Consider the following 23,845-nt stretch of genomic DNA (forward strand, 5'->3'; position numbering starts at 1 on the left):
AATGCTAAAACTATTGCAAAGCATGCTGGGATGTGTAGTTTCACAACATCTGGGGGGCCAACGTTGGACATGCCTGTACTAAAGTGTGCTTACCATGGGCCTACATTGAGTAGATGTGGTTGGTTAATTGGTCAATGATAAAAGCTTGTATGATGCGTGAGTATTGTGTGCAGGTGCATGTATTTAAATTTTTGTGCGTGGCCGTTGCGCATACGTAATTAACAGAATTACGCCTCGTGTGCGAATTCGCATGCAAGCGTATCAACCTCCTTAACCTCCTTAATCCGGCCCTGATGCCAGCCCTGTGTACACTGCATACTCTTACCACTGCCCAACTTTCTGACCTCTCCAGTGTTAAGGAATCACAAGTCTCAAATGGATATGAGTCAGTTTATGTGCCTATACATGTTTTTTTTTTTTTTTGCAGTACCAATTATCATGTTTTATTCTAAACAAAAATAGAGGTCTAATGCTGCATCAGCCCTTTAATGTTTAAAAATGCAAAAAAAGTCTAGTTCTTTCATTGCTAAATGAAAAGAAATGTTAACAAACTGATGCTACTTCAGGGAAAACATTACGATTCCTTGGCTATTATTAGAAATGTCGCCTTTAGTTAAAAAAAGTGCATTCTTGTTTTGTTTCCTTTATTGAATAAGAATTGGAACTTACCGGAGGCTTATGAAATAATTAGTATTATAGTACAAAACAGCCATTTCAGAAAGTAGTAATTTACTCCATATGCAGCTTCTCAGTAGGAGCTCTCATTAATCAAAGAAGGACATGCACATCAAAGTGTTCCTTGCTTGCTACAACAGCATCTATCATCATGCTATTAAATGTACAGTGGCAACCCTTGATAAATATAATGCCTTTGATGTGCTGATAAATTTTTGCATTGGCATATTGCTGCTTGGAAGAGCTTGCTGTATAGGGAAATCTAAACCTTTTCTAGCCTGTGATCTAAAATTATTCTCAAACTTGCAATGAACAGTTTTCACATACATCTGCTCCTCTGACATGCTCCAAATAGTGCAGAGAGTTGGTTTTCTCCCTCTAGAGATCCTTATCTTTGTGGAATCTTTTACTCACTGCAGCTCCCTAGATAGGTATCCTTTATATTTGCAAATACGCCAAATTTCAGAAAAACGTCAGCACCATCTTCACCACAACTTGCGTTGTGCAAAGTCCAATATCAGCTCTATCAATCATTGTTGTCACTTATAATTCCTTAACCCTTTAAGTGCCCAGGTTGCGGTGAGCGATCCTCAAAATACCCGCTAAAAATGCCAGCATGGCTTACAGAGACTGTTCTTTCAGTATAAATAAATACAAATACAGCCAAGTCAATTAATTGAAGTTTAGTTAAAAATTGAACCCCAAAACATATAACAGTCGCCGTGAGCGGTGCTGGCAATTTTTACGGATATTTTTGAAGATCTTTCACAGCACCATTGGCACTCAAAGGGTTAACTTTTAAACTGCGTTATTTAATATACTGGTAGTAACTGATAAGTACTGGGGTATTTTTTTGTTTTAACTTACAAAAATGAACAAATACTTGATTATGTCTTCATCATGACTATCTCCAGTTAATGATTTATAAATACTTACTGAGAAAGTGAACAGATGTAGTGTTATATCAAGGAAAAATATGTGTTTTTAATATTTAATTCTCTCAGACGATAGGTTTTGGTGATTCATGTAAAAACTTTTAATTTTACATTTTTGTGATTAGTAGTCAGAGTTGGAATACTGGTCTCGCTTAACGTTTTCTCAATGCACCATCCTATAGATCAGAGTTTCATCAGCATAAGTATTCTTGACATGTAGATACAATGGGCCTGCTCGTGTTTGACTTCCTAATTACAATAGAACCTTTGGTACTTGTTTCCTAGCACGGCCACAACGATTAGGATCTGGGGCATCACAGGTAAGAAAATCGCGTCGGTCGCATTGCATGCGGCCATAAAAATCGCATGCGATGCGACCGACAAGATGCCCGCGATTTCCCATAGGGAACAATGGAAAATGCCTCAATTTACCCAAATCAACATAGGGATCAATGTTAAATGGCCCAGAGACACCAAAAAAAAACCCAGAACAGTGAAATGGCCCCCCAAAAATTGTTAATGCCACCCCACGATCAACGTGAACCCTAAGCGTGGCGGGCGCAGCGAGCCCGCGAGGGGCGGCGGTACGCGTCCTCCGACCTTTTCATACCCCCACTATCCACGTCAGCGTGGAGTTGAGAATAGAAAGTGTGGCGAGCGTAGCGAGCCACCGAGCCCGAAGCGTGGCGAGCGCAGCGAGCCCCACGAGGGGACGCGGATACCTTCACAGGTATCTGCGTCCGCTCGCCACGCTTCGGGCTCGGTGGCTCGCTGCGCTCGCCACACTTTCTATTCTCAACTCCACGCCGACGTGGATAGTGGGGGTATGAAAAGGTCGGAGGACGCGTACCGCCGCCCCTCGCGGGCTCGCTGCGCTCGCCACGCTTCGGGTTCACGTTGATCGTGGGGTGGCGTTAACAATTTTTGGGGGGGCCATTTCACTGTTCAAGGGGGTATTTTGGGGTCTCTGGCCCATTTAACATTGTTCCCTATGTTGATTTGGGTAAATTGAGGCATTTTACATTGTTCCCTATGGGAAATCGCGGGCATCGCGTCGATACCATCGCATGCTCTTTTTGGCTGCATGCGATGCGACCGACGCGATTTTGACTTTTTCAATGCATTTCAATGGGAAATCGCGGGCATCGCGTCGGTCGCATCGCAGACCATTAAAAATTGTGGCCGTGCTAGGAAACAAGTACCGAAACTTTATTTCTGCTATTATTGGCTTTGAGCCCAATTCAGATCTGACCAATTACCAAATGGCCGTGTATGCACAAGTTCTGCAGCCGTCCGTGAGAACAAAGCCAGCGATGGATAGACATGACTGGCTGTTTGCAAGGTGATTGACAGGGGGCATTTGTAGGCATCACCCAAGTGTTTTCTTTGTGTTGCATAAAAATGCAGGTAGGCTCGGCTGTGGGGAGGGAGGGCTGCTGATGTAAGCAGTGGTCTCCATCTTTCTACTGTGATCTCTTCAAACATGGGGTTAACCATTTCATGGTGAATGATTGCAAATGGTTTTCCCCTTGTGTGCACAGCTGCAAACGTACTTGGAGCTGTGCACAGGGGTGGGGGAGACCGTGGCAGGGTGTTATTTACCTGATCATTGGTGTCCAGAAAACAGAAGTACAGGAAATAGGTACGTGATGTTACACTCAGAGCAAGGTGTAATAAGTGATAAAATAAAGTGATAAGTGATAAACCTCCAACCAATCCACTCCTGTCATTTTTTTTAAACAAAGTCTGGGACATGACAGTTAGGAGCTGATTGGCTGGTTCTTTATCAGTCTGCTTTTTATCACTTGTCAGCTTAGTGCAGTGATTTTCAACATTTTTACCTTGCGGTACACTAAATAAGATTTTAAAATAACCAAGGCACACCATGAAATCCACACAGGGCAAAACACATTTGCACCCAAAGGAAAAAAAAAACATATTGGCCCCACATAAAACACAATCACACTGGTCCCCACAGGTATAACAAATAAAATACATTCTCCTTTTACATGAAAAGAAGAGACCAGTAAATAACAATTGAACTGGTGGTGGCTGTAAACTGGTTTGGGCATCTCTAGATCTGGGGGCACAGTTAAGAGCAGCCACGGCACAGTGGTTGAAAAACACTGGCTTAGTGCATCTGGCCCTGAGTCAGTGCTGTACCATAGAGCCACAACAAAACCACCCTCCAAGCACTGCTCTCTGTGTAATGTCACTGCTTGCACATCCCGATTATGGCATTTGTTGCTCTCTACTCTAATGTTGTATTCCCATTGATCCACCTATCTGTGTACTTATGACTATAATAAATTCTGCAAAGAAAAATACCTACTGTTACGTGTGTTGTAAGGAAGCATGATTTCACTTACCTACTATATCAGTTTACCCATTCCTCCCAACTGTATCACTTTTTGTTGGACCGTACCATTTTTGGGGGATGGTCCACGTCCGCCCGGGGCTGCCAGTTCCCCGTGGTGTGGGTGGGGCAGTTTGGAGTCCTTTCTGCCCGGTGCTGCAGAGGGGGAATATATGCACACAGCATCTATTCAGAGAGGCAGAGGGGCTGGGGTCATTGCAAGCAGCTTACACAAAGCTGACCATGCCCCCATAATGGCGGGAAACGGGGGCCACTTCACATGCGTGCGCAAGGATATGCTGAGCGAGTGAGGGAGATATGGTTTACCTGCCCAACTCACCTGTAGCTGCAAATAATCTCTCATCAACGGACCCTTAGCCACTATCATTTCACAATGTTAGGAGATGATATTGTTTATATTACTAAAACTGAGATTGTACAGTATGTTATATAAAATAGAAGCTGTTCAATCAATGTAATAATCTTTCTGGTACCTGTAAGGAAAAGGTTATTCTAAATAAGAAAAGAAGGAGAAATATTCCCCGGCACACTGAAAAGTATCATCAATAAGATTTGAATATGACATGCTGTGATAATGGAAAGACAGAGATCTCAGTTGCATATATTTGTAACAGTATGATTAATCCAAGTGATCATGTCAAGGCATTGTATCAGCGACCATATTTCCAGCGATATTTGCTATAATCGCCCCCGTGTGTACGCACCATTATAGGGATAAGCCATACTACAATTTCTCACAAGATCATTTTCAGTAAAACCTCAAGTGAACTAAGAAGTCGTACAGGTCTGAATGACATATACATCTGTGATTCCAAAGTGTGATTGCTTGCTGCCAAAGAGAATGAAAAATAGCTGAATTACCTTATGAGCAGGTTAGCACATTAGTTTTACAGTATGACAGCTACTACAAATAGAATAATGCCAGTAGTAAAGATGGCTCTGCCAAGTTGCAGTAATGTAATCCCTTAACTGAATGGCACAATAGGAAAATAGAAAATCTTCATGTTAGAGAAAGAGAAGGTGGATGAAACACAATAAACCATAGTGTACACATTTTTGGAAAGACTTAAGGTGCCCATACACAGTTCAATATTTTGATGCATTTTGAACTAGATCGCATCACATGAGATTTGCATGCAAAGTGATGCATTCCGAAGCTAGTTAAACAGTGCATCACATTGCACAGCACCCTCGTACCTTGTATGGGCACCTTTACTCGCGCCTAATGCTTAAAGCACAAAGCAATATACAATATGGTTTGTACAACCAAGGCCGGCCCAAGCTAATTTTTTTGGGAAGCAAAAATAGAATTTCTCCTCCTCACTCTGGATATTGTAGGAGGAGTTACAGTGTGGGTGTGGCATAAATTGGTGCAGAAAACTGTTTAAAAAATTATGCAGAAATATACAGAGAAATAGCCGCTGGGTGTAATGCGGTCCACTTACATGGGCCATCCAATTAGTAGTAGTAGTAGTACGTTTATTTATAAGGCGCCGCAAAGTGTCCGCAGCGCCGTACATAGCAAACAAAAAACAAATGACAAGGTAACGTACAGGGTGTGTTGAAAAATACAGTATAAATAGGGGTATAGCTGGTAGAAATAAAATCAGCATCAGTTCAGAAGTAGGTGTCAAAATTGTCGAGGAGACTGAAGATAAAGCAGAGGAAGAGAAGAACAGGAAAGGAGGACAGGTGAGGTAAAGAGGTAGGGTGAGTACGTGAGGCAGGAGGACCCTACTCATAAGAGTTAACATACTAAAAATAGGTGGGTGGACGAACGAAAAACAACAGGATAAGTAGGAACGGAGGGGAACGGAGGCAGGATAGGAGGATCAAAGAGGTTAGGAGGAGGGATAGGCTAGTCGAAAAAAGTGGGTTTTGAGGGAGCGTTTGAAGGAGGTAAGGGAATCAGAAAGCCTGATGGGTGGCGGGAGGTTGTTCCAGTGCAGGGGGGCAGCGCGAGAGAAATCTTGGACACGGGAGTGGGAGGAGGTGATTAGGTGAGAGGTCAGTCGGTGGTCAGCGATGGAGCGAAGAGGACGGGAGGGAGTGTGGATAGAGATCAGTGAAGAGAGGTAGGAGCGGTGGAGGAGGAGAGAGCCTTGTAGGTGGTGGTGAGGAGTTTAAAGAGAACTCGGAAAGGAATGGGGAGCCAGTGAAGAGATAGACAGAGGGGGGAAGTGGAGGTAGAGCGGCGGGAGAGGAAGATGAGCCTAGCAGCAGCGTTAAGAATGGTTTGGAGAGGTGCGAGGCGGGTGAGAGGTAGCCCAGAGAGAAGGATGTTGCAGTAGTCAAGGCAGGAGAAGAGAGTGAATGAGAATTTTGGTCGCGTCAGTGGAGAGGAATGGTCTGATGCGTGAGATGTTGCGTAGGTGAAAGCAGCAAGACTGTGAGAGAGCACGAATGTGGGGGGTGAAAGAGAGGGAGGAGTCAATGATGACACCGAGGCAGCGCGTTTGGTCGGTGGAGGTGATCTTGGTTTCACCAATGCTGATGGAGATAGTGGGAGAAGAGGGGATGTTCGGGGGATGGAAGATTAGAAGTTCAGTTTTAGCCATGTTTAGTTTCAGGAAGCGTTGGGTCATCCAGGCTGAGATGGCCGTGAGGCATTCGGAGACCTTGGACAGGAGTGATGGGGATAGGTCAGGGGAGGAGAGATAGATTAGGGTATCATCAGCATAAAGGTGGTAATGAAAACCATAGGAGCTGATGAGGGTGCCCAGAGAGGTGGTGTAGAGGGAGAAGAGGAGAGGGCCAAGGACTGACCCTTGGGGAACACCGACTGGCTGCGGGGTAGTAGGAGAGGAGGAGCTCGGAGTGGAGACGGAGAAGGAGCGATCGGAGAGGTATGAGGTGAACCAGGAGAAGACCGTGCCAGTGATGCCAAAGGAGCGGAGGGTGTTGAGCAGGACAGGGTGGTCAACAGTGTCAAAGGCTGCCGACAGATCAAGCTGGATGAGGATAGAGAAGAGGCCTTTGGATTGTAAATCGTTAGTGACTTTGGTCAGGGCAGTTTCAGTGGAATGTAAAGGGCGGAACCCGGATTGGAGGGGGTCTAGAATGGAGTTAGCAGTAAGGTGGCTTAGGAGACGATTATAGGTCAGACGTTCTAGGAGCTTGGAGGCAAAAGGGAGGAGGGAGATGGGCCTGTAGTTGGATGGAGAGATGGGGTCCAGATTTGTTGTTTTGAGAATTGGGGAGACAAGAGCGTGTTTGAAGGAGGAAGGGAAGATCCCAGAGGATAGGGAAAGATTAAAGAGGTGAGCCAGGTGAGAGCAGACTGACGGACTGAGACGACGGATAATATTGGAGGGGATAGGATCGAGCGGGCAGGTGGAGGGAGAAGCGGATTGAAGGATAGAGTGGACTTCAGCAGCAGTGGTGGGGTAAAATGAGGACAGGGGTTGGAAGGAGGGGAGTGGAGATGTAGGAGGGGTGGAGGGAGTGGGTGAGGTCATGGCAGCAGTGATGGCAGTCCAGAGAGAGGAGATTTTGGTTGAAAAGTAGGTAGCAAAATCAGCGGCTACGATGGAGGACGGAAGAGCTGGAGGAGAGCAAGGAATTGAAGGTGGCGAAGAGCCTGCGGGGATTGGATGATTGGGAAAGGATGAGGGACTTAAAGTAGGATTGCTTGGCCAGAGCAAGGGCAGAGCTGAAGGAGGAAAGAATGAATTTGAAATGGAGATAATCCGCAAGGGAGCGTGATTTGTTCCAGAAGCGCTCAGCAGTGCGAGAGCACTTTTTAAGGAATCGGGTGATAGGCGAGTGCCACGGTTGGGGGTTGGAGCATCAAAGGTGGATAGAGGAGGGAGGGCAGGCAGAGTCCAATGCCGAAGATAGGGTGTCATTATAGAGGGAGGCGGCGAGGTTCGGGCAGGACATGAGGGCGATTGGGGCGAGAAGAGGACACAGTGTGTTTGAGAAGGCAGCAAGATCAAGTGTGTTGACGTTATGCCGTGAGACAATGCGCTTGGGAGGGGGGGGTGGGAGAGGGGGAAGCAGTGAGGGAGAAGGAGATGAGGTGATGGTCAGAAAGAGGAAAAGCTGAGATAGTGTAGTCAGTAAGGGAACAAGAGCGAGAGAAGACGAGATCGAGGGAGTGTCCTTGGATGTGGGTGGGAGAGGTGATCACAATTAGTGATCACAATGGAAAAAAAGGGTGCATGAAGTGCTAGGATCTCGTTTATGTATATACACATGTAGCCAAGAACATTTTACACACTTTGAACTCAAAAATATACGGGTGCTCTATCACATATACACATATAGGTTACCATGGTCTAATGTATTATAAATTGGCACACCAACAAGATTATAGTCAAAAGTAGAAAATGCTTTATGTAAGAAAAGTCATGACAACAAGACAGCTTTCAAAAAGTCCATGCAGTGGGAAAACAGACATCTTTGCAATACTTAACAGGATCCCCTGCATGCCTCCCTGAGCATAAGGGATACTCACCCTGTATACACACACACACACACACACACACACGTATATATACATATATATGCAGTATTAGAAAGCCAGCAACATCCGATTTTTGAAAAAATATCAAAAGAATTTTAATGGCATATTAAAGTGCAAAAAAAGACAGACATAAAAACTGTGCAAGGATGGGATGGAATACTTAGCAGCATTTCAAAGTCAATAATGAACCATCACAGCATCCTCCAATGTAGTCATACCGACAGCTGTTTCGGTGCATGAATGATGCACCTTCTTCCTGGGCATAGACCACTGACCCCCAGGCTGCCCTATTTATACATGCACAAACACATAATCACATGAATCATACTCACCTGTCACCGCCGTTTTCCCGCCGATGACGTCATAGAAGCGCGTCAGTTGTCCGGCGTTGTCACAGCAACACCCAGTCCTAAGCCGGAGTCTGTAACAGTGGGGCGGAAGTGCGTCACCATCTCCGTTGTCACGGCAAGGTCGGAAAACTTCCGGTTACTGCCGCAGCACAAGTAGCGCTGTGTACACCCGCTGGTTACCACTGTTCACGCACGGGGATAGATGCACAGGCTGGTTGCCTAGACAACTATGACGCGATCCAGACGTGACAGCGTGGTATGGGCGGGACAGGGAGGCGAGCTGGCCAATCAAAATAGCTGTATGAAAAAAACGAAAAAGACGAAAAAAAGATTATATGATATCATGTGTAAAAACGTTATGCGCAAGATAAGCAGAGCAGTCTGAAGCAAGGGTCAATAAAGAAAAACATACAAAGTAGAAAAATAGTACATGGAAAAGACAAAACGTAAATATCCAGAAAAGAGCACAATGACCAAGAGATAGGACATATAAAAAGAATAGAATAGAATGAAAATATAGGGTACAGGAGAAATTACAGGAGAGGGAATGCAATTAAGTACAGACATAAGTATTAGGATATAAAATATGTATATACATAGTGGGACACCACGATTACCCTATGATGGCATACAAGATAAAGCAATTTAGATAAAGCAATGTAACGACTGATACTCATTAAGACCTAATGGGGTGGTACTTTTAAGGCGGTTAATCCACTGGCACTCACGCTGGAGTAACAATCTATTACGATCTCCTCCCCGTCTCAGAGGAGGGACGTGATCTATAGGCATAAAATGGAAGTCCCGCATAGTGTGCTTGACGGTGGCAAAATATTTAGCCACAGGTGGAGTATTGCAATCTATGGTGGCATATGCTTTTTTTATCGATGAACGATGTCCCGCAATTCGTTCCTTCAGGAGTCGTATCGTCTTACCGACGTATAATATGTTGCAAGAACACAGGATTATATAGATAACATATCGACTGTCACAGTTAAGATGATGTCGTATGGTATATGTGACACCATCCACCGGATTAGTAAATGTGGTTCCTGTGTTAAGATATTGGCAGTTGACACAGTTATGACATTTGGTCACACCATCCTTGGCTATAAGCCAGTTTTGATTCTTGATGGGTCCAATATCTGAGCTTGCCAGAATGTCTCTCAAGTTGTTGCTCCTTTTGAAGCAGAAAAGGGGAGGAACTTTGCATAGAGGCCCCATTATTTTGTCTGTCTGCACTATATGCCAGTGTTTCAAAAAGACTTTGCGTATATGTTCAGACGCAATAGAGTATGTCGAGGAGAACACCAGTCTTTCTTTCATGGTGTCCTTGACAACCTGGTAATCCGCCCATCTGATAAAGGTGGGGGGATCGTGTTACTTAATAAAAGGGACTATATCTCCGAGGTTATGCGTCAGGTCACTGACACATCATGCTACAAACTCCTCACATATGATCCCACTTATGTTTACAAGAAAGAAGTGGATGCTGTTATTACATTAGGCCTGCGGAATCGCTGGCTGGATGAGCCTACATCGGAGTTCCTCACACAATCCCATCCGAGGACTCCGATGTTTTATGTATTACCTAAAATACATAAGACTTTGGTAAGGCCCCCGGGGAGACCCATAATTTCCTCATGTGGTTCTCTCCTACAGCCGTTATCTCAATACATTGATTTCTGGCTACAGCCTGTAGTCCAGAATATGGATTTTTTTCTTAAAGATACTTCTGACTTTATTTTAAAGTTAGAAGCACTTGGCACGTTACCCGCTTCTAGTCTGTTGGTCACACTCGACATTACTAGTTTATACACCAACATAGAACATGAGGATGGAATGGACTCGGTCAGAACGCTGGTTGCCTCCAGCCCTTTCTATTCAGGACCACCAGTTGATTTTCTTTTACTGCTCATGGATATTGTTTTGAAAAAGAATTATTTTTTGTTCCAGAATTCTTTTTATTTACAGCTAAGAGGGACTGCCATGGGCTCAAACATGGCACCCTCTTATGCTAATTTATTTATGAACATGTACGAACACATTTTGTCACATTCTACTTTTTCAAAACACATCTATTTGTATGTTCGTTATATTGATGACATCTTTATTGTTTGGACTGGGGGACCCCAGCTCCTGACCGAGTTCATTGACATCCTCAATTGTTTGGACACCACGATTAGATTTACCCTGGCATTCAGCTCTGTAACTATAAGCTATCTTGATGTTAGCATTAACTGTACCAATGGGGTTGTTTCGACAAGTATTTATAGAAAAAGTACAGATAAGAATTCTTATTAGCATCGGACTCTTTTCATCCATTACCTCTTAAAAGAGGTTTACCATTGTCGCAACTACTACGTGTGGTAAGAATTACCTCTGATCCCACGACGGTTCAGACGGTTCATTTCAAGAGGATATGCGCCTAATGACATCGAGGAGGCTGTGGCTCACTGTTTACAGTTGTCACGTAAACAGACGTTTGAATCCAAGACCAAGGACACCATGAAAGAAAGACTGGTGTTCTCCTCGACATACTCTATTGCGTCTGAACATATACGCAAAGACTTTTTGAAACACTGGCATATAGTGCAGACAGACGAAATAATGGGGCCTCTATGCAAAGTTCCTCCCCTTTTCTGCTTCAAAAGGAGCAACAACTTGAGAGACATTCTGGCAAGCTCAGATATTGGACCCATCAAGAATCAAAACTGGGTTATAGCCAAGGATGGTGTGACCAAATGTCATAACTGTGTCAACTGCCAATATCTTAACACAGGAACCACATTTACTAATCAGGTGGATGGTGTCACATATACCATACGACATCATCTTAACTGTGACAGTCGATATGTTATCTATATAATCCTGTGTTCTTGCAACATATTATACGTCGGTAAGACGATACGACTCCTGAAGGAACGAATTGCGGGACATCGTTCATCGATAAAAAAAGCATATGCCACCATATGCAAAGAAAAAAATGCGGGGCGCTCAAAGGTGAACAAGAAAACTGAAAGTTTATTAAAAACAACACATAATAATACCAATAAACATACAATGCATTAAAATCACAATAAATGGTGCACCATTATTCCTATCTCTGAGTTGTATGCGTAACCAATTGTTGGGGATTTAATCTCATAGGTCAACCAATTGAGTCCCAGTGCAATTCCTGATATGGACTACAAACGTCCAAATGGGCAGTTGTGGATCTCAAATGTAGACTGTAAAGCGCATTGGTTGTTTAGACAGAAAACGCTGATGGAATCTTTTGGTGCCCGTGCGGGTGGAGGGCAAGGACTTCTGTCGGGTAACTGAGTGACAGTGTCCGTCCTGCCTCCACTGTGTGCTGGTTGCACGGCAATGTATACAGTTAGTGCAGTCAGTAATTGACAGAGTTGCGCCGCAGCGCTTGCTCACCCCTGGATGCCGTTCGGCTGTCTCAGATGTGTATACGGGATCAGCCTTTAGAAATGTCCCGACAGCAGCCGCCTCCTTCGTTACAGACTCTTTAGGCTGTGTAGCCCACACGGCGCTCTGTCCCTGCGTCCGCGAAGATGGTGTATGTCTGCGGCAGATGGATGAGGCAGGATCGGCGCTGATATTGTAGGTGAGTCGGTGGCAGGGGTGTCCTTCTCTGATGTCCTTTGGGGAACGCGTTTCGCCGCACACAGGGCGGCTTTCTCAACCAGGATTGCAATACTCCACCTGTGGCTAAACATTTTGCCACCGTCAAGCACACTATGCGGGACTTCCATTTTATGCCTATAGATCACGTCCCTCCTCTGAGACGGGGAGGAGATCGTAATAGATTGTTACTCCAGCGCGAGTGCCAGTGGATTAACCGCCTTAAAAGTACCACCCCATTAGGTCTTAATGTGTATCAGTCGTTACATTGCTTTATCTAAATTGCTTTATCTTGTATGCCATCATAGGGTAATCGTGGTGTCCCACTATGTATATACATATTTTATATCCTAATACTTATGTCTGTACTTAATTGCATTCCCTCTCCTGTAATTTCTCCTGTACCCTATATTTTCATTCTATTCTATTCTTTTTATATGTCCTATCTCTTGGTCATTGTGCTCTTTTCTGGATATTTACGTTTTGTCTTTTCCATGTACTATTTTTCTACTTTGTATGTTTTTCTTTATTGACCCTTGCTTCAGACTGCTCTGCTTATCTTGCGCATAACGTTTTTACACATGATATCATATAATCTTTTTTTCGTCTTTTTCGTTTTTTTCATGCAGCTATTTTGATTGGCCAGCTCGCCTCCCTGTCCCGCCCATACCACGCTGTCACGTCTGGATCGCGTCATGGTTGTCTAGGCAACCAGCCTGTGCATCTATCCCCGTGCGTGAACAGTGGTAACCAGCGGGTGTACACAGCGCTACTTGTGCTGCGGCAGTAACCGGAAGTTTTCCGACGTTGCCGTGACAACGGAGATGGTGACGCACTTCCGCCCCACTGTTACAGACGCCGGCTTAGGACTGGGTGTTGCTGTGACAACGCCGGACAACTGACGCGCTTCTATGACGTCATCGGCGGGAAAACGGCGGTGACAGGTGAGTATGATTCATGTGATTATGTGTTTGTGCATGTATAAATAGGGCAGCCTGGGGGTCAGTGGTCTATGCCCAGGAAGAAGGTGCATCATTCATGCACCGAAACAGCTGTCGGTATGACTACATTGGAGGATGCTGTGATGGTTCATTATTGACTTTGAAATGCTGCTAAGTATTCCATCCCATCCTTGCACAGTTTTTATGTCTGTCTTTTTTTGCACTTTAATATGCCATTCAAATTCTTTTGATAATTTTTCAAAAATGAGATGTTGCTGGCTTTCTAATACTGCATGTATTGTACCATTTTATGAGCCTGGCACTCCGTCTATCACACCTATTGGGGTGTGCAAGCTAGTCTCAAGATCTATATATACATATATATATATATATATATATATATATATATATATATATATATATATATATATATATATATATATATACATACAATCCATGGAGGACCGGCACTCCCTCTGCTTAATCAAGCTTACGCTGGTGCCTTCACAGCTCGTGGTTGAGCATGTCATAGAAGTAGCGGGTGGTGCGGCACTCAGATCTGTCAACATGCAAAAAAGACGACAGGACACTGTCGGTGTGTCAACGTTTCAGTGCTTTAATCGGCACTATCATCAGGATACAAAGGACATACAGTCAATGTGAGCTTTATATACTATCACTCATGTGTGGGTTGTCCCTCCGGCGCCTCCCCCCGCCCTACAGGGGGTGGGTGACGTCATAGAAGCACAGCCGTTTAAGATTACATTGCACCATTACATGTCTAAAAAAGTCATACTATATAAGTATAATTTATCATGAATAAATATACAATGTAAATAAGGTGATTCCATACAAAAATATATAATAATATACAAGTGTAAAAAATTGTGAAAAAATGCAAAAAGGTGTAAAACCTTGAGGAAGACTTCAGTGTTGAAACACGTTGGTGTTTTTTATTTGAATCTCTGTGGAAGGTACCCTTCACTTGTGTTGTGACTGTGTCTGTGTTGAGCCACTAGTGGCGCCCTCGTTGCTCCCCGGGCCCCTTTTTTTGTCACTCACTTACTGTTTTCCATCTGTAAGAAGAGCCTTCCATTTTTATTGTTACATCAATAAAACTTTTATTTGGATTATTCAATCTGCTTTGGTGCCATTTCCTTGATGTGGAGAAAAGAAACCTTTATGGGTGGACATATCGTTTAGAAGAAGTAAGATCACGTGAGCATCAATTTTAAAAGATACCTTTATATGCTTTATGAAATACTGTGAATGTAAGCTTGCTGTAAGCACCTTATAGTTGATTCAGCACAAAGGGTGACCCTATAAGAATTTATTATCACGAAGACCCATACTGGACGGATCTCATCCTATTTGGAGTTCCTGATATAAGACTTAAGAACATTTTAAATAGTATTACACTATGTATATTCTTTTTTCTTTTTTTGTATGAGAAATATTGGAGGAGTTGGGATTGTACTACATCTCAGTTTTCATCTCGAGTTACCATACAAGAATACGTAACTATACTTCCCATATCTTTTGTATGTGCGCAATTATTATTTCACCTATCGCTTGTTCAGAATTGTCATTTTCTGGGGGTTGGAACTTCCTCCTTTGGGTGTTATTACTATTGCTGCACTAGGGCGCAGTAGGGACTGTGAAAATTGTCTTTTTTTGGTTGCAGTAATACAGATGAAACCTTGCACATATGTTGGCTTTTAACAAAGCCATTGTAAGCCAAATTAGATAGAAATTGTCTATTTACAGTATAGCTCTTTTTGCCTATACAGTGAAATTAGTTGAACACTTGCAACACTGTTTTAAATGTTCCATGGTTTCCAACAGTATCCCAAGCTGTAGATAACCCTATCTACAGTGTATACTAGTTCCCTACAGTATTCCAAAGTATAGATAACAAATCTTGCTCATGTAAAGTTTCACCATAGTTGAAAACCTTGGTGCTGATTTCTCTGTGAGGTGAAGGAGGAGGTAGTGTACTCCATGTGGTAGGTAAGGGGGTATAGTATTCAGTTTTATCATTTCAGTCTTGTTACACAGTGCACAATGCCCCTATCTGGGTAGTTTTGCAGCAGTGGGTATAGTCACAATAATAAAACTACCATGAACCATGTTTTTGAACAATTGAGGCACATTTACAGTGTTTGGAGTCAGGAGTAAACTTCTATATTTTGTGTGCCGCCAATGAGAGAATACTGTATGCAAATATATCACACTGTCATCCTCAATGCAAGGTAAAAGTATTATGATAAAAGGTCACAGTATCCATGAAAAATAACATTTATGCAACAGTACACATAGTTGTAAGCAATGCCAGCATATACTACTATGATAAAAACATAAGTCAATCATGATCCAAATCTAAACTGTACAGTGGCAAAATCATGATAACTATAGTATTTTTTATGACATTCCGATGATTTTTTTCAGCAATTGTCTATTGCACATTTAAAAAAAAAACTGACTTTACTCCTTCCCAAACAAAAGTCAAAATAGAGCACCTTTGGGAGAAGATATCCAGTGCAAAAGTCTGCAGTTTTCAGCCACCATTATTTACTATAAATAAAATTAGTTAAAATTATTTTACTAAATTAAATATTCTTAATTTAAAAGTAAATTGATTCAATAATTCTAATCTGGGTATACAGATGAGCAGAACATAGTATCCTTATTCTGGTCCGTATGCTCGCATGGTAATTTGCATGCAAGCTTGATGTTTTGCGTATGCACCTGCACAGCTGGGTGCATGCATACAACATTTCAGCCAGCTAGGGCGGGGGGGGGGGGGGGGGTGGCGGTCCAAGGTACACACCAATGGGAACAACCAACATTTCATTGGTGTTCCCATGAAAATGCTGGGCATTCCCATTGAAATTGCCCAGTGATGTGGGCTCCAGGGGCGGGTAGCTGACTTTACTGGATCTCAGTTGCCCACTCACTTCCTTCAGAATGCCCATGCACATTTACGGTTGCTCTGAGCAATCGCAATATGTGAGTGTTCCCCCCGCAGGCTGTGAATGGATGTTTATGTAAAACATCTGTTCACAGCCAGTGCATGGGAACACATGCTACAAATGTGGGGTGACCATTCGCAAGGTGGGGTTGGGTGGGCTCACAATGCTGCAAATTTGCAGCCTTACAAAGCATCCAGAATAACCCCCTTAAAGTAGGTAGTAATAGGAGAACCAATAGAAAATGTAATTATTATAATAGCAACACAAATTATTTAAAGTGAGGAGGCTAGGCTAATATAGTACTGGAACTACAGTATATCCACTACAGAGGGTGCAGCCACTACTGGAATTGTTGATTATAATGCCTGGCTGTACCATCTCACCATCAGAGATGTTCTCCTTCTGAGTAGGAGAAGGTGCAGCATACTGTAAGCCCTGATTATTTAAATATTCATAAAACCACCCATCCTTGATTTTTTTTAAAGGACATTGTATTTGAATTTATGAACCGTTGTTCTATAATGTCTTCAATAATGGAACAAGAAACATGTCATGATAAAATGATTGATTATTGCATTTTTACTTGTATTGTGCTCATTTATTCATATTTTTGACAATTATTGATGACTTTTAGTTCCATATCCTAACACCGATCTTCATAATTCCTTTGGACTTTTTATTTGGGATTTAATAAAAAAAAAAAAAAAATTAAATATTCCAAGTAAGCAAGGTAGCATTGAATTGGTCAAGAGAAATGTTAACTTAATTATATAGCCAATTACCAGTCTTCTTAAAGTGGGTAGCCTCAGTATGATGAGATGAAAGTTCCAAATAAGACATGCCTTATTAAGTTAAATCATTAATTTGATTGTTTACATAATCAGGGGGATCAATTTAGAGTTAATAGATTCTAGACAGCCAATAGAGTGCAGGCCTTTGGGTATTTAAAATTAAATTACTATAGTTTGTTTAATTGAAGCAGACATTATTAGTTCCCACATGAGATGTGATAAAACCAATTGTATATCTATTAGTGTGGTCATAATTCAGTAAGGGATAAGTGGTTGTTTAATAATGTATTTATGCTTACAATGCAATTAAAATAAGTGAGATATATATTCTTTATTTGTTTTCCACTTTTGAGGTTAAGAAAATATTCAAATTTTAAGGATTGCACCTGCAGTCTAATTTAATTTAAAAATATACATCATATCAGTGTCATTCAAATTTAAACTTCTGGTTTATTGCCATTGCAAATACCTTTGGTTGTAGTCCAACTTAAGTTCCTCCTAATATGTGCAGAAATAATTAATATATTGATATTGTGATCTTATGAATTTCTTTGGGTTTTTTCTATGAGGAAAATGTCAGAGATCTCTTACACACATAAAAGCATTGCCCTTTTGATGGATTCACCTATCCAGGTGAAGCCTACTTCATTTGTTTTAGTAATATGTTTGTTTGGCCCACATGACCAAACTGTAAACCATAACAAAATTTTTTTAACATGAACAATAAAGAAGATGAAATTGTACCCCAAAAGACATCAGCAAAATGAAAAACCTTTGTTTGTTTGCAACATTCTCAAGCATGGATATCACTAACACTTGGACTGTTAGTTTGCCTTGAGAACTGAAGCAAACTAACAGTCCAATTGTTAGTGATATCCATGCTTGAGTTCACGTGACAATTAGTACCTTAGTTATTTTGATTTAACTATCAGTGCTGAAACATGGATATCACTACAACCTGCACTGTTAGTGTGCCTTGTGAACCAAGGTTGGGAATGCCCGATCTAGATGATTGAGCTTAATCATGTTTTCTGAACTCCATTAAACCTAATGAAGCTGATCCAATTTCCTCTCCAAACCATCCAATACTTAGGTTCATACAATAATAACACTAAACATGTATAGAACCCAGAAATCTATTATTTTTATATATTGTCAATATAAACTGTATTTTAACATTTTCTTTTTTCTTTTTATTATTATAGAGACACCTCTAGATTAATTAATATTATTATAGCTCAACCCCCACAATAGCATTTCTCTCTTTTTAAGCCAGATGTGCTAAACTTCAATAAAATGGACAGTGATAAACAGCCAGCCAATCAGCTCCTACCTGCCACAGACTGTGTTTGAAAAATGTCAGGCAGGAGCTGATTGGTTGTTGTATCACTTTCTATGTTTTTATATCATATATATATATATATATATATATATATATATATATATATATATATATATATATATATACAGTATATATATATATATCGAAAAGAAGGGTCCACACAATGCGCTCAGTGAAGTTAGCTAAGCAGCAACCCTGAAAGGGTCCCCTGTTAGATAGGACCCAGTATAGAAATGGGGATAAAGGGGGTTTTCACGGTGCGCTAAGACCTTAAATTATTTGGACAGTGTTTTTAAAATAAGAAAAATTTAATAAACATTTGCTCACAGAGCATAGCAGTATAAAACAAAGGTCGAATCAATACAGTTACAATGTATAGAATGATGGTATAACAATTTTGACAGTGGTCGAAATGCGCCCAATAGGACCAACGCGTTTCGTCGTGAACACAACTTCCTCAGGGGCACAATACAACAGTAGGCAACGGTGGTCACACTGTGAATTACAATATATATAAATAAATACAACGTCGATAAATTGGATAGAAACATATAATAAGATGATAAGGGAATGAGCAGGTGTAAGAAAGAGAGAAAGGGAAACAATTAAATATTGATCCATTGGATCACATACCAGTCAATGGTTTGAGGTTTGGAAACCTTCTAGATAGAGAAATTTCACGAAATAGGATGTCCTTAGGTGATTACAACATAATGTCCTAGAATTAAAGTCCATAGAATCCTCAATATAACATTCACTTAATTCAAAACAGATTTTTTCTTTCGAAGTATGAAGAGAAAAAAAGTACATACCAACAGCTGTTACAGATGGATAAATAAATAGAGAAACCACTCAAAGTTAAACGGCAATAATGGCAACCTTCAATTGTAGGTAGGTAAGGTGAAATCTGGTGAAGTGAATAAAATTGACACTCTATTATAATAAATCCGCAATCACTGCATACAATGCAGAGATTAGCAGATGGATACATATAATTGTTTCTGACAGGAGAAATGTACATAAAAAAATTCCTTTTATATTTTTACATAAAAAAAGTTTATTTATAGGAACAATACCATGTTTAATATGTGAGTGGAACATGGTATTGTTCCTATATATAAACTTTTTTTAGTTGGAAACTAAATGGATATCTGTATTGAATACAGTTCAGCCACATGGGCTGAATGAATACATATCCTTCATGAGTTTCATCTGATCTCACAGTGTGTTACTTGATAATTACAGGAGCAACAGGGTGATAGTGTATGTGATACTATGTCACAAAAATCACTTGTTGCAATTTTATGAATGTTGCTGGCGTTTAGTTAGCATTAATTCAATGTAATTGTCATTTTATGTATATACATGCGGTCTGGAGTTATATTGATACGGTGTTTTTCACTAATTTGAAAGCTTTTAAATGAATTCCTTATTTATAATATTACAGTTTGAATTGTACATTTTTTTCAGCTGCAGTGATCCATGCTTGTGCATACAAAGGAGGTTACCATGGTGATGGTTACCATGGTGATGGTCACAACACATTTTTTTTTGTTCTGAGAGTCTGACTCCGGATTGTGCAAGTCAGAAGTAGGCGTATCTTTTTGCTAATTACGTCATCACCGGAAGTGGGAGGCCACAGCTGATAGACACTTTTTTTGTTAGTTTGTAAAAGCATTTAAGACGTGTTGGTGTGTGTATTTTTATTCCTGATGAAGGTCTTAAAATAAAAAGACCGAAACGTTGAAGTGAACTCGTTTTAAGAGTGATTATTTGTTTAAGCCCGAGAGTGCCGCTACAGTATATTTATCCTTCTATCTTATCCCTGCATGAAGGCACCCGGCATCAGCATTACAAGGGTTACAGGAGTGCCGGTCGACGCCCGACTATATATATATATAGAGAAAATGTGTGGTTCAGAGTGCGCTACCAGAGATTAATCCACAATTGTAAAAGACATATAGTAAAATTTAATAAAATTTAATAACACAATGCCAACATTGGGCAGCATATAATACATAAGAACTTTTACAGCGTATGTTTGTCAATTTCATAAATTGATGATATTTCTGTGATGAAACAAAGGCCCAACGCGTTTCGTCAAAAATGTTGACTTCATCAGGGGCTTACAGGCAGAGTTTGACAGTCGAATGACACTGTAAATTTAATATAAACAGTCACAAATCAATTTTATGACAAGAAAGGCTAAACATTTAAGCTAATGAAGGAATGAGAGGAGGAGAGAAGGATGAAAAAAGAGGATAATGGTGGAAATCGGTAGGCCATAAAAAGGCTTTTTATGGCCTACCGATTTCCACCATTATCCTCTTTTTTCATCCTTCTCTCCTCCTCTCATTCCTTCATTAGCTTAAATGTTTAGCCTTTCTTGTCATAAAATTGATTTGTGACTGTTTATATTAAATTTACAGTGTCATTCGACTGTCAAACTCTGCCTGTAAGCCCCTGATGAAGTCAACATTTTTGACGAAACGCGTTGGGCCTTTGTTTCATCACAGAAATATCATCAATTTATGAAATTGACAAACATACGCTGTAAAAGTTCTTATGTATTATATGCTGCCCAATGTTGGCATTGTGTTATTAAATTTTATTAAATTTTACTATATGTCTTTTACAATTGTGGATTAATCTCTGGTAGCGCACTCTGAACCACACATTTTCTCTATCTCTAAAACTTCAGGTCCTGTCTAACAGGGGACCTTCAGAAGTGCTGCAACCCTATAGGTGTGCGCGGTTGGGGTTCCTGTTTTTTCTTTATATATATATATATATATATATATATATATATATATATATATATATATATATATATATATATAGCCACTTTGGCTGCATTTTGATAAAAGAGATCACAGTGGAATGCCAAAAAACACACATGACACTCCCATAACACACCTATTATACCTCCTTTTTTGCAAAGATTTTAGTTCACATCCCGTCTCCATCCTGAAACAATCAATGATTGGTTAGTGCCTTCACCATCGCCAGTGGCGGCTCCTGCCTTTAGACTTAAGGGGGGCTGCAATTGCCTGGGTACTACTCATTGCAAATGGAACACAACATACACATAATCTACTTTAAAACTATTGAATAAAGTAACCTTGATTGTGATTGCTCTGTACCAGTGTTTTTGTGCATATACTGTAAACACATGATGTACCCATATGCACACAAACACAGATACAGAGCAAAATACACACTTTGATTAACTTTAATATTAATCAAAATACAGAAAATTATACTACTATTAAAGATCTACACACAAATAATAGTTTAAATAAATAGGCTCAAATATTATAAAAAAAAACAACTTCCTTCAGCTGCATCACACTGAGTGACTCATTAAAGTCTGGTCATGCTCACTGCAGATGATTTGCTTCTGCTGTGCTGCACAGGAAGCAGCCCAAGGAAGCACTGCAGCTCTGGTGATGTGCACAGACTGGCTTCCTGCTGGAAAGCTATTGCTCTCATCGCTCCATGTACTGGCAGCCCAAGTGGGGGAGGAGTTTTCAGTCCTCTGTATGATGGGACTGGGAGAGACACAGACAGCTAGCAGAGTGCTCCATAGGTAGATCTTGCACCCTCCTCCCCCCCTGTGGGTAGAATACGCACCCCCCTCTTGCGCATCTACGAACATGAGCGCACACTGGAGATCTGATGCTGGCTCTCTGTTTTACAGTGGAAACCTCCTGATTTTCACTGGAGAAGCTGCAGTCCTGCAGCTCTATAACAGGAGCCACCACTGACCATCGCGCACCTTGGTTCAGGTGTGTATAGTTAGGATTTTGTAGACTTTTCATGTATACACAGTAGCAAATAATTGCTATACTGCTCCAACAATGGTACTGCTTTCACCTCTGATTCTGAACCCATTTGTTAAACTCCAGAGAATGTTTGAATGGACAGAAGGTTCAAGATTGCTTGAACAACATTGCTTCTAAAATATAAAGCTCATTCTTAAACAGATTTAGGAGTGATTCAGGTTGGTTTGCAAAAAGGGATGCGATCACTAGGTCTACAAGCATTAGGTAGGCAAGCATTGATCGACACAATTAGGTCTAAATGCATGAAGGTTGAGATGACTGAAGGTTGACATGGGTTAGGTCGACATGGTCATTAGGTTGATACAAGCATTACGCCAACATTGGGAAGGTCAAAGTCAAAAGGTCGACATTTGTTTTTCACCTTTTTTTGAGGTGACATGTGCTGACAGGCGGTTTTTCATGCTCTACCATACACTATGGCATGGTGGGAGAATAAAATAGGTTACTTGTTTCCTAGCACGGCGCCCGTCGGGGTTGATCGCATGCCTTAATTTAAGGTACTTAAGGCATGCGATCAACGCGATGGACGCGATTTTCTGTCAATTACCAGCTTTAATTGGCAGTAAAGACAAAATCGAGTTTTAAAGTTAAAATCGCGTTGATCGCGTCGGTCGGATGCCATTATAATGGCATCCGATGTGATCGACGCGTTCAGCGCGATTTTACATAGGGAACAATGGGAAAAGGGCCTCCGACTTTTTCATACCCCCACTATCCACGTCGGCGTGGTGTTGATCTTATATAGTGTTGTGAGCGCAGCGAGCCACCGAGCCCGAAGCGTGGCGAGCGCAACGAGCCCCACGAGGGGAAGCGTATACCTGTGAAGTTATGCGCGGCCTCTCACGGGGCTCGCTGCGCTCGCCACGCTTCGGGCTGGGTGGCTCGCTGTGCTCGCCACACTATATAAAATCAACTTAACGCCGACGTGGATAGTGGGGGTATGAAAAGGTCGTAGGACGAATACCGCCGCCCCTCACGGGCTCGCTGCGCTCGCCACGCTTCGGGTTGGCGTCAATAGTGGGGTGGCGTTAACAATGGAGGGCCCTTTCACCCATCAGGGGGGTTTGCTATCAAAATGGGGGGTTTGGGGGCTTTTTAAATTGAAATCAATGTAAAATTGGGTCTCAGGGACCATTTTACATTGATTCCAATGTAAAAATCGCGTTGATCGCATCGCATGCGATCTGGTTGGCATGCGATGTGATCGACGCGATTTTTGCGGCCCCGATCAATACAATTAAAATCGGTGGCGCCGTGCTAGGAAACAAGTACCTAAAATAGTGTGCCGAGTCACCATGCCCGAAGCATGCGAACTATGCGAGGGGGCGAGGTGTTACATTTCAGTGTCCATTCGATTGTGTCAACATCCAGGTAAAAAGTGAAAAAAAAAACATGTTGACATTTTGACTGTCGACCTTCCCCATGTCAACATAATGCTTGCGTTAACCTAATGACCCTATTGACCTAACACATGTCGACCTTCAGTCATGTCGACCTTCCTGCATGTGTACCTTCA

Source organism: Crinia signifera, chromosome 7 (assembly GCF_055691185.1).
Source record: "Crinia signifera chromosome 7, ASM5569118v1, whole genome shotgun sequence".
Taxonomy (NCBI): Eukaryota; Metazoa; Chordata; class Amphibia; order Anura; family Myobatrachidae; genus Crinia; species Crinia signifera.